The sequence below is a fragment of the Diabrotica undecimpunctata genome, chromosome 3, assembly GCF_040954645.1.
Source record: "Diabrotica undecimpunctata isolate CICGRU chromosome 3, icDiaUnde3, whole genome shotgun sequence".
NCBI lineage: Eukaryota > Metazoa > Arthropoda > Insecta > Coleoptera > Chrysomelidae > Diabrotica > Diabrotica undecimpunctata.
This window is the reverse complement of record NC_092805.1, coordinates 164777927-164791686: the sequence shown is the minus strand read 5'-3', so window position 1 is coordinate 164791686 and position 13760 is coordinate 164777927.

The following is a 13760-nucleotide window of genomic DNA, read 5'->3' as shown; positions in this document are numbered from 1 at the left end:
CGGAGTACAAAAATATCCTTATTTATATCGTAATTTTAAAACAGACGCCTGCATATATAATTTCTAAATTTATAAATCTAGACGCCGAATTATGTAAATAAACAGTCAAAATCTCTTTATTGGTATCAATTTTCCCATTGTCCATCTTTCCCTCAAAGGCAATATTATCGATATTACTTTGAAGCCACGTAGCAAAAAAAAGATTAAAAAAAATGAACGATAAAAAATAGCCCTGAGATTAAAAATTAATTAAGAGAAATTTATTTGTTTTGCAAAATTAAAGGCAAATTAAAGTTTAAAAAACATCTAAGGGTCATAATTTGCAATTCATAATAATATATACATATATTTATGTATATGTATTTTCCAGACTTAACATTGTTAGAATGAAATTGAACGAAATGGAATTGAATCTCAAAATATTTATATTTATATCAAATATCTACTAATTCCAAGAAAGTAAAAGACCATGGAAAGCATACATTTAAAGTAAACCTAACACCTATAAGAATAACTCGGAAGAAATTTATATACAAGATCTAATACTTTATTAAAAGTGGAAAGACATAAAAAGAACATTAATGTTCTAACTACGAACCTAGCATTAAATTATATCCAAAAGAAAACGCTTCACAAGAATAATTACAGCTAGGTGAAACGTACATGCCTACATTATTATATAACACACAAGACTCCCAAGATAACGTTCCGTCTGTTATATCGCCAAGAATCCTGACAGTTTTAGAAAATGGGATTATTACATTGTTAAATTTTATTTGAATTAAGTCTTATTTATAGTTTCGCGTGATCCAAATTTACTCAGTTTTGATGCATTTAAATGACGGCTAATATCACTGAACCATGACAAAGAGAAGTAATAACACTTATGAATGCAAGAAGTACTCGAGCTCGAAATTACTACAATTACATGTAAAACATCGCTGTTATTTCTGTTCTTTTAGAGATAAGACAGACGTATTTAATTGTAAAATATAGAGATTTTACTAATAGTAACTATTTTTATTAGTATACAAATGAGAGATTCTGCAATAAAATGCAGATTTTATTACTTAAGCAAGCGCACAGATACATGGTGCTTTCAAAGTTTATATGAATATCATACATCATAGATAGATCATAGATCATTTATTTGTAATCGATTCATCCATTCAATTTGAAGACTAAAAGATTCCATAGTTTCCATAATTAAAAACATTTTGGTATGAAAAGTTGATAGACCGTTGGTAAAATCAATTCCAAACAATTAAATTATCTCGGTAGTCTCTTGGTAGAATTCTAAATGTCAAAAAGCTATTAAACTTTTAAAAACAGTATTAAATCGATTAGTAAAATATAATACACTTTATTACGAAAGCTTATGGAAGTGGTCTACACCACCATACTATACGCAGCACCTGTATGGCATTAGGTAATGCATAAACGAAAATACAGAAGAATTCTGGGGAAAGCTCAGATGAAGGCCCTGCTGAGGGTCGTCTGTGCAAATAAGACGACTTCGACAGTTGCCTTACAAGTGATAGCAGGGGTGGGACAGGGTGCGCAGGTAAACATTTCACCCAGAGTGATCGCCTGGGTCTACACTGCTGTCATTAGGCCAATGCTAACTTACGGAGCTATTGCTTGGGTACCAAAAGTGCTACAGGCAACAGCGATTAACAAACTAAATCATATTCAGCCGATGGCTTGCATAAATATAACAGGTGCCATGAAAACAACACCAATTGCTACAATAGAGACGGTCATTGGCATTACGCCTCTAGACACATATGTCAAAGAGGTGGCGTTGGTGACAATGATGCTACTGCGCTTAACTGGTGCAAACTTTGATGTAGGAATGGGTCAATTGAGAGTTCGTTTCTGGCGGGGAGAGCTGGATGCGCTACTCCTGCTAAAGGCAGGCTGCGACTCAATTAAACCAAAGTTTGCCTTTGACAAACCCTACAAACTCGAAACAAGACAGTATAGCACGCGTCCTGGCCCACACCTGCCCACATAAGGGTAATCTCCTGGTGACTTGTCCACGTTCCAAGAAATGGCAGGATGGATAATGAGCTAAGGACGACAGCTCCCTGGGAGGATGCACAATGGATCAATTGTGGCCTTAGTACTATAGAGCTTAACTCGCCCTCCCCACTCTACAGATACAGATACAGGGGTCCCACTAATTCACCTACTAGTGACCAAAGAGAAATGGCAAGAAGAGTGGGAACACGAACATAGGGCTAAATCGACAAGAACACTCATACCGGACGTGAGAGACCAAGCGCTGGCATAAACGCTAAAGCGAAAAACAGAAGGGAATAAAGCCACGCATGCGTGTTAGGACGGTCTAAATAAGACTAGACGCGCATGTGTGGCTAAGGGGGGTTTTAGTGGGTAGTTAGGGTATCATGGACGCAACCGAGGGCACGACATCTAAGAGGGGAAATGCACTCGGAAGTATCATTTTACTCTGAATCCAAAACACGTCTTTAGAAGATTTTTACACTCTTAAGTAAAAAAAAAGCTGAGCATAATAAAATTGATACTTTGGTCGATAATGCTGCAAGACTGTTTGGAATATCTAATGGTGTCGTCTTATGGTCTTTCTATTGGGGAACCGTCTCTTGCCGTCTTTACTACTCTATTTGTTGTCATTCGGCTTATATGATCGTTTCATTCTACTCTTCTATTTCTTACCCAGTTCTTAATTTTCTCCACCTTGCATCTACGTCGTATATCTGTACTTCTAGCTCTGTCCCATAGTGTCTTATCATTCAATTTTTCTAAGTGTTTTTATCTCTGCTGTTTCTAACATCCTTTTTGTCCTCTCTGTGTCAGGTCTTGTTTCTGCCGCGTATGTCATTATTGGTCTGATGACTGTTTTGTAAATTCTGCCTTTCATTTCTTTTCCGATATTTTTATTTCTTCATATTGTTTCATTCAGGCAGCCTGCTGCTCTCTTTGCTCTATTCACTTGATCTTCCACTTTAGTTTCGAGTTTTCCGTAGCTAGATAATGTGATGCCTAGATCATCGTTTATTCTATTATCTGATCTTCCAGCTCCAATTTACATTTTAGTAAATTTGCTGTTGTGACCATTCATTTTGTCTTTTTTGGGGAAATTAACATTTTAAATTTTCTGGCGGTTATACTAAATTGGTGCAGCATACGTTGTAAATCATCTTTACTTTGAGAGAGTAGTATTACGTCGTCTACATAGCAGATTATTTTGTTGTTTGTTTTTTTTTCTCCTATTAAGTATCCTTTTTTAGTTCTTACTTTTTTATTATTTCATCCATAATCAAGTTGAACAATAGAGGACTCAGGAAATCTCCCTGTCTTATCCCATTACCAGCTTCAATGGGGTCGGTTAGTTCTTCTTCTGCTTTTACTTTTATTGTGTTGTTTTTGTAGATATTTTTGATCGTTTTGATTATTCCTAGAGCCTCCTAGAGTACTCCTCTCTTGCGTACATTAAGTGGATAACGTCTTTTAATTTTACCCGGTCAAATGTCCTCTTAAGGTCAACGAAACAGATACTACAAATTTCAAGATCAATCGTTACTGTTTATTAGTCATATTTAAACTTATAGCTTTATACTGCAGACCACAGACTCACGACTCCAAAAATGTATTTTCCAAAGACGTCAGATAAAAGACAATAGCAAAAATTAAAGAAAGTGTCGGTAAGTATTGGATCTGCACTACCGATTGTATAATAATGACATTTTATGTTACATTTGACATAATATGTCACGTTTTATGTCAAATATCACATAAATAAAAGATAGATAGATAAATGGATAGATAGATAGACAGGCTAGTACATCCAGTAAACCATGAGTCGCTTTAGCCAGATAATCAAAGTCCAATGTCATTGACGATATCAATGTCATTGATTAATCCAACAGATATGCCGGTTTGTTGTATTCTAATGATTTCTCTTGCACTTGCCTCATTATAAGTTTAGCATCGGTGCATGATCTTCTCGACCTAAAACCTTGTTGTTCTTAATTATATTGATGTGTTGTGATAATAAATGTTTAATGTCAATCCGAAATTTTAATGTATTTTTATATATATGTGACTGTGGCCACCCATATTTTTCTTATATTCATGTAATAATTTAATAAAAAAGCAAACCTAATTCGTTTAAATAATTTGCTGTTGTAATAAATATATTTTTAATTAAAAAAAATATTTCAAAAATTTTTTATTTAATTTTTTATTGTTATTTTTCATGCACGAAAATATCATTGGTGGAAATTGAAAAAAGCAAATCGGAAGGGGGAGGTCTATTTTTCAGCATTGGAACCCTTACTAAAAAAACCTGGCCACGCCTATGAATGCAAGGTTTTTCCGGTCATACGAGTAGATATAACATAGGTTTTATTTTACGATCACTCTGCCTTTTGTGTATAAAGATGTTAGCTGGTTTACGTGCGAGAAACCTTGTGATTATTGTCCTTAAACCAATATTGACAATCCCTTGTTCAATCCTATTTTCTAAAGCAAATAATAATTTGGTGGACTCATTTCAAGAATTCGTAAAGCGGAGAAAATTATATAGGTAACATGGATCATAAAAAATTCACGAATACACGAACTTGGATAAATGTTTTATCGTAAAATGGGCCACTCACAAAATCGATTTAACACTCAATTAGATATAGAATTTTACGAATTAGATTTTGGATATAATCTTTTGGCAACTAAAATTGCTGTGGACGTTGGCAAAAAAATATAGATGGAATACGAAATATTTAGTGTGATACTTTTAATGAACAATCCAACAATGATAAAAAAAAAACTAGAAATATATTATGAACAGTATGACAAGCAAGAAGAGGCTGTCGTACGGCCGTAACGTCCTCCTGGTTTTCATGGGGTTCTGGACGTTCTCGACCGCCGCTCTCGAAGAGGATCAATCAGAATTCTCTAACAGTTTAAGCTTTCTTACAAACAGTATTTTTACAATGACTTAATATTTGTGTTAGGATTCTGATGCGTGGTGTATGTCTCATATTCCACAGAGATGCCGGCCTTCTCACTTCGTGTAGCCGCGTTCCCTCTCCTCGAGAGAAGCACAAGAATGCCGGCAGTGTCGACTCTTTTTGCTGTCCCTTGCTTCGTGTTGCTACCTTTTGCTAACAGTATTTCCTATATAGTCGGTTCGCCATATTTACGCGGGTTTCAGATTAACAAAATTATGCTAATGACTCATTGATAACCAGTTGCAGTAAACGACTTCCCAGAAAATTAGGTAAAAACTGCATTAATGGTCATATTTTAAAATACATTAAAATAACATTAGGGTAGGTATAAATTTGTTATAATATTGCAGTTGAATTGATTCTTTGCCAGTGTTGACATTGTATGTTTGGTGGAAATATTTAAAAATGCCTAGACGTGTGTTGGATGTAGATAGTCTAATTTGTAGTGTACATAAGTATTTTACGGATGAAAAAGAAAATGGCGGTCCTTTAAAATCGGTAATGTCTGTTCAACAACGCGTATGTGATGCTCTAGGAATTAGTGAAACCAAACTAAGAGGAATATTACAAAATTGCAAAAATGAACGGCGAAAAGAAGATCACCGAAAAACTCGCCTATCATTGAAAACGAAAGATATTCCAGATGGAAAAATTTTTTAAATTCGTGATACCATTTATCGAATGCGAGCCAACAAGGAACATGTGACCTTAAATACAATTCTCTCGGAATTAAAAGATAGAAAATTTGACGAAATTGGCAGAACAAGTCTATGGCAAGTGATACATAATTTGGGTTTCAAATTTCCAAAGGAGGATAACAGAAAAGCCCTTTGTAAAAGAAGTTCTGTTGTGCATAAAAGAATTAACTTTTTAAGAAAATATTCTAAATTAAAAGAAGAAAGGGCAAATTTTATATATTTAGACGAAACATGGATATTTTCTAGGGGTGCAACCAAGAGAATATGGCAAGATGATAACGTAAAGTCTATCAAACATACTGATGGAGAAGAGAAGCGACACATAATTTTACATGCAGGAGGGAAATCGGGTTTTATAGAAGGTGCTGATTTAATATTTTCATCTAAATCAAAATCAAGTGACTATCACGATAATATGAACACAGAAATGTTTGTAAAATGGTTACATGAAAAACTTCTCCCAGGTTTAAGTGAGCCCAGCTTAATTATTTTAGACAATGCACCTTACCATTCTGAAGTATTAAACAAAAGTCCAACGAATTCTTGGACTGTTAATAAAATTAAAGAATGGTTGAAAAAGGAACATATACCATTTACACAACATATTTTAAAATCAGAATTATTACGCTTGGCAAATATCCATGCAAAACCAAAAACCTTTGTTGTGGATCAGATTATTGAAAGTTACGGTCTTCAAGTTTTACTTTTGCCACCGTATCATTGCCAGTTTAATCCCATCAAATATATATGGGGAATAGCAAAACAATATTATGACAACCATATTGGGCCTAACGGTTATAGCGACGACGCAGTTCGGGAAACTTGGCGAAAGGCACTTTCAATTGTAACTCAAGAAGTGTGGTGCAACTATATATTCAAGTGCGAGAAACTAATAGAAGATTGGTGGACTCGTGAAAATAAAATAAACGAAATAAGTCCACTCATAATAACAATTAATGTTGATGACAGTGATGATGATGACGATTATGATATTTTTGATGATAATGACTGATTTTCATTTTTGTTGGAAGTTAAATTTTTTTATTTTTCATTAGAAATTCTCTCCATGGAACAAATATACATAGACCATATTTTCTGTGTGAAGTGTAATATAAAATTATTATTAGGTTTATATTAGCCACATTAGACTCCATTAATGAAGTAATTCTCCTTATTATACTGTCAATTATATAAAAGATTTTCCATTAATATTTAATTAAAAAAAGTTATGGATTATTTTTCATTTCATTTGACCAGTTGATATTTCCCCAAAGAGCAGATAATTAAAACTGGGTACTTACAATAAAATTTTTAATCCGAAACCCTCGTAAATATAGCGAACCGACTATAATTACTATTTGCATACGGTTTCTAGCGACGAAGCGTTATCGCAGCTCGACACTGATCGGAAAAGAAATTACAAGTCCCGTCGCGGCTTTTATTCGCTCTTTACCGTGACAGGCCCAAAGAACGCTGTGGTCAGTTCGACACAATTTTGAAATAGTTCTAAGGCCAATGTCTTTTCTATCTCAGAAAGACGTGTTCTACTACCAGGGAGTGTTCGCAGACGACACGCCGCTTCTCGTGCTCTTGATAATTTAACTTCTAAATTGGATGTAGTCTTCTTGGGTTATTGGTTAAATAATAAAACTCAAAGTACCGTGGTAGCACACCAGACCAACAAGGTCTAGCGGAGCTAGTAGTATATAACGACTGGATCCCGATCGGAAGATCTGTTGCTCTTTTATACACATCTTGTTTGAGAATTTTCAGCAATCTTAAGTTAAGTTAGTAAAAAAATTGTAAAAATTGTTATTTTTGGTCGCCTAATCGATTCGAGCTATACATGTCAGAATTACTGTTTGCTACATCTTCACTAAAGGTAATTAGAATATGGTCACAAACTGCGTCATGTAAAGGGCCTTTTGACAAAAAAGTATCCTTAATTCACTGTATCAATTTAACGACTTACCCACATTTTTTTTTTCATTTTTCAACAGGAAATGTATCAAAAATTACATAAGATAATCCCATAACGTCGTTTAATTTGAAGCTAACATTTATTGATTTACCGAAATTTTTAAGCGCAGCTTTAACCAGTTCCATCAGATTTCGATCTGGATGGTCGCTAGCAGTCTCAATACTTTATGTCCAAAACTTATAATAATACGTAACAAGCCTTTTGGTTTGGATACTCTTTGTTTTTTTAAGAGAACAGAACTTGTATATGAGAAATGAGTCAATACTCATAATCTTAGGTAGTTTTTATTTAAAAATTTGGTGAATTTTGGGCTACAAGTTTCAAGGCTTACAATATTTGCCTCATCATCAGGCCCCCGTACGTTATTCTTATATGTAATAAAAACTTGAAGATGTCAGATACAGGAATGCTCTATAAACTAAGGTACTTCTGAGAATCATCTTTTCCCTTAAGGAATACATTCACTCGTACTTCTGAATTTCAAGATAATCTTCAAATCAAACTGAATATCAAAATGTTATAATTTTTTACTTATACTGTATATTTTGTGTTAAGATGAATAAATTTATTTAATTAAATAAAAATTTCTTTGGACAGCACAAACAATAAAACACAAAAATAATATACTAAAATTGGAACAGCCTTTGTAGTATACATACACATAGGTAGTACACACCGTTTTTGATGAGCCACGCCTCGGTGCTCCAAAATGGCTACCACTGAGGAGAACAAAAATCTACGATCTCGTATTGTCAGACCGCCAAGTGAAGTTGCGAGAGATTGCTTAAACAGTAGGCATCTCAAAAAACAGCGTACGTCATATTCTGTATGAAATTTTGGACATGAGAAAGCTTAGAAAGACAATAAGTGCAACCGAAGGACCACTTCATAGTAGTATTTGAAGCTATTTAAGCGTAAGCTGAAGGAGTTTCTACGTCGTTTCGTAACCGTTGGCGAAACATAAATCCTCTGGTGCACACCAGAGACAAAATAATAGTCGAAACAGTGAACGTCATCCGACGAACGTGCGCCGAAGGAGGGAAGACTGTCCTATCGGCCGGAAAGGTGATAACCACCATTTTCTGGGATCCAGAAGGAGTGATCTACATCGACTACCCGAAAAATGCACTCGCCGGGCAAACATTTAAGTCAAGTGAAGAGATCATCGCCGCCATGGTGACTACTTTGCATTTCCAAAATAATGAGTTTTTCGAACGGGTTAAAGAAGTTTGAGCATCGCTGGATCAAGTGTGTCGAACTAAACTAAGAGTATATTGAGAAATAAATCGTCAGTTTTACAAAATTTTCGTTTTTCTTATGTAGACTAAGTACTTATCAGACCGCCCTAGTATATGGTGCATGTTTTGTAAAACAAAAACAAAAAGAAGACAAATGGAGGAAAAACAATATGAAGTCAAAAAAAATGATAAGATAACACCGAAATATTATAAAGCAGAACTCATTTTAAAATAAACAATCCAATTAAAAGTAATTATTGACGAATAAAATTTTAACGAACGTATCTTCTAATTAAAAGATTCCGATCGACCGTATTCTTTGTATAAGGGCATCTCTTGGATCAAATAACACGTTTTGTCATTTTATATCATAACAATAGGGTGATTAGATATTGTTATTCTTTAAACTTATTTCAATTAAAACAAACCACAATAGCTATTGAGTTGTGAATGACCCAGTTGTAAAAACCTGCCATCGGCAAACAAATACTCCATAAATAATTAACGAGTATGGGAAGTTCGGTGTAAAGCAAACTTATCGATAAGAGAATGGTCTAATATATAAAACACTAACAAAACACATTAACTTTACAAAAACGACAACTAAAGGTGTTGTTCAAGATCAGTGGCGGAGTAAATGTAATACAAATGGTTATTCTAGTGCATGTCTCTTGAAATCGGAGATGCACTACCGATCGTATAATAATGACATTTGATGTGACATTTGACATAATATGTCACGATTTATGTCAAATGTCACATAAATAAAAGATAGATAGATAGATAAATGGATAGATAGATAGAGAGGCCAGTACATCCAGTAGACCATGGGTCGCTTGAGCCAGATAATCAAAGTCCAATGTCATTGATGTCTTCTGTTAGTTACACAAAAATTTATTTTGGTAATTATAATAATAATAGGGTTCCAAGGGCTGCAAAGAACAACTTATCATCGACTCTGTCATTCTTAACCAAGCATATAGCAAAAAAAGAAATCTCTTTACTTCTTGCATCGATTACAAGAAACCATTTGACTCAGTACCGTATAAATGGATTACAAATATAGTAAAAATATATAAAGTCGATGATAACATAGTGACCTTTTTAAAATATATAATGTCAGATTGGAAGACAAAAATTCACCTCCAAATACCTGGTGAAAACAATATCGAAACTGAAAATATTGCAATCAACCGGGGCCTATTACAAGGAGATTCGTTGAGCCCAGTATGGTTTTGTCTAGTGATGAACCCCCTATCCCAGCTACTGAACTCAACTGACACAGGTTTTAGCATCAAAAGTAACACTACTGTTGTGGCAAAGCTTAATCATTTATTGTATATGAATGATTTAAAACTATTGGCTTCCACTTGAAGCCACCTAGATCAGATGCGAAAAACAGTAGAAAATGATATTAGTATGCACTTCGGTATTAACAAGTGCCGTGTCTTAAATATTATCAAAGGAAAGGTTCAGCCCAGCGGATTCGATATGCAAAATGGCTAGAACATCGAGGCTATGGGTGAAAATAATATGTATAAATAGCTCGGAATAAAGCAAGGACGGAAGATTCACCATAAGCAAATGAAAACTGAGATAACTACTGAGTTTATACAAAGGATCAAACAGCTGATTTTTTCTCACTTTAACAGTAAAAATTTGTTACTAAAAACAGATTACTAATTTAAGAACTTATTTTCAGGTGCAGGCTGAGACATCTACTCTACATCGCGCGATTTGTGCAGTAGATGATACAACACCGATCAAACTGAGGGAACCAGAAATGTGCATACCCCATCTTACTAAGGACGAAAAAATGCGCACCTGGATGGGTAAACCTCTGCACGGGCGACATCTCAATGCGGTCAGTCAAGACCATGTCGATAATATAGCGTCGAACTATTAGCTGACATCAGCTAATTACCTGAAATTACCTGAAATATATCGTCAAAGACCCTCAGGTCCAAAATGACAGATACCGATATGGATGTCAAGCTCAAAAAACCATCCAACATCTTACCAGAGGTTGCCATTGCTGCAACTGAATATAAGGAGCGGCACGACTCAGTAGGAAACATTCTTTATCAAGAGATAGCCATCAAACTGGAACTTCTCCAAACAAACCATCTTTTATATTATCAATACGTTCCTGAGAGTATACTTGAGAATGACAACTACAAGCTATATTGGGACCGCACTTTGCTCACAGACTAAACAGTGGCACATAATAGACCAGATCTCATACTAGTTAATAAACTAAAGAGACAAACAATACTAATTGATGTGGCGATACCCAACAACAATAATCTTCGTGTTAAACAGAACGAAAAGATCGCCAAATACAAGGATTTGGAAATTCAAATACGTAGACATTGGAGAATGGAAAGTACCCAGGCAATACCTATTATTCTCTCTACTACTGGAGTCATTTCGAAGAACCTCCTAGAAAACATTAAAAAGCTAGGTATAAATGAACATCTGTACAAGACCATGCAGAAAGCATACTACTCTCAACGTCCAGATGTGTACGAAAATTTTTGGGAGATATTCCAGCATACCAAGTCACCTAGGGCTCGATAACACGGAAAGAGTCCCACCAGAGCTCAATCCTTTTGATACCGTAGGTATCTGGGATGAGTGAATTTTCTCCGTAGAGGAAGTGTGAGCCGTATGGCTAAATCTGGATTTTTATTCGTCCTGAAAGATCATTTACATGAGATAGGACAAGTCGAGTAAAAAATATAAATATTTATAAAACATCACAATTTCAATTATTTTTAAAATTATACCTCAATAAAAAAGCTGAATTGAGATGCATCAATATTTACAATAATTGCTCCATTCTTATCGTTATCATGATACTATTTATCAGATTGAAAGTTGGTTTAAAAATCGGAAAATTGCGGAAAAATCAATTAGTTAAATGTTTCCATAAAAAGTTAAATGGAACTATTATTTCGAAAGAAATATTTCCATTGTATTGATTTATTGTATATAATTGTATTAATAATATATTGTATATAATAATTAATATTAATCCTTCTTGTAAAATACAACAAGCTTCGTTTCAAAATTTATTTTAAAACCATTTATTCTTAGTGTTTTATAGGCAAAAAAATATTTTTTCACTTTTTATGATTGTTTAAAAAAAATCAAAGCAAAATCACCAGTGCGTATTCAAGGATTTTTCATCAGCTATCCTTCATATACGTTTTAGAACCTTCAAAAGCCTGTGAAATTTTTACGGGAATTTTTACTTAAAATCGATGATTTTTTCACAGGTAGACTAAGGTAGTAGTTTGATTGATAGATGAAATTAAAGGTGGTGTCTTATGTGGCAGAATAATAACAAATAAACTATAGGAGAATTCTATAAAACTGTCATAAGGCTATGATCTACGAAACTAAATGTTTGGCAATTAAGAAGAAAAATCAAATAATGCGTATGTTGGAAATAAGGATGCTTAGATGAATAAGTTCAGTGACAAAAAACGATAAAATTAGGAATTATTATATGGTGGGAAGTCCAGGGAAGGTACCAACTAATCCCAATACGAGAGACAAAGGTTAAGAAGGGTTAGGCTATTTTTAACGTCGAAAGAATACTTCGTGGGACATGCTTAGGCAGGACATGTATGTGAAGAAAATTGATATTGGTATGAGCTTATAGAAAAATGTAATTTGGCAAGCCGTCTCCATATGGGGATAAAGACAAAGATAATGATGACCAATTAAAAAGGTATTACAACTAATGATTAGTTTATTCTTGCTTCTCTCCCCAGACAAAAGAAGATAATTCAAAATTTAATCACAATCATTCTTTTTTACTAATAGCATAAATTAATATAATTGAAATATTACTTTTCTTGTAAGAAAAACTAAGTTAAAATAAAAGCTGTTTCATTAAATCATTCCCAAATGCGAGACTAGCTATTTGGAATAGGCCAACCGCCATCATCTCCTTAAATGTTTGAACATGCCTATAAATAATTTTCTCGTAGTCTTACTATTGGACAAATACAAATGGTTTCGTTGAGAGCGGAAAACATAGGATTTGGACGCCGAATAAATATCCTTTAGTACGGTCTGCAGAACGATATTAATATAAATTGTTCCTAAATAATGCAAGGCTTACTTGGAAATGCATTTGAACGAAATAAAGATTATTCGAAATTTATTGTTTGTGACGATCCAAATATTTGTCATTTCATTTTGAATATGAAAAATTATCGACCGAGAGTATTAGAGCAAATTTTAAATAAAGTATAGTTGAATGATTTATTAGAATAAGAATGTGAACTTATACAATAAACAATAGCTGTCACATAAGGTCAATATCTTTAAATAAAGGACCGAGTTGTGTCTTCAATATTAAATTAAATTAGTGTTTTATTTTCTAATTGTATTTGTTAATACAGAAAGCTAGATGATAACTATTCCATATATTAGCGGAAACGTCTCGTTTTTTAGAAAGGATTTGTGCTCTTTAAATTAAAAGAGAAGGCCAAAAAGTCACCTCTCATGTTTAGTGAAAGGAGATAATAATGTAAAATGTGACTTAAATGAGAAGTAATACAATATCGAGGGTAATTACAGCTACCAGTGTTACAAAAAATTGGTCATAAAATAAAAAATTCACATGGTGTAATCAAATTGGTAGGATTACAATAACTTACTTAATCCATGTATAACAGAGTTAAACAAGTATAGTTGAAGAGTCTTAATTACTAAATGAAACTTGGAAATAAGCCGACTGGGAGTTATTTGAAGATTAAAGTACAAATAATGACACTGACAAACGAAGCACGTGTCTATTTTAAAGTTAAATTTAAAACCAAAGTAGTTA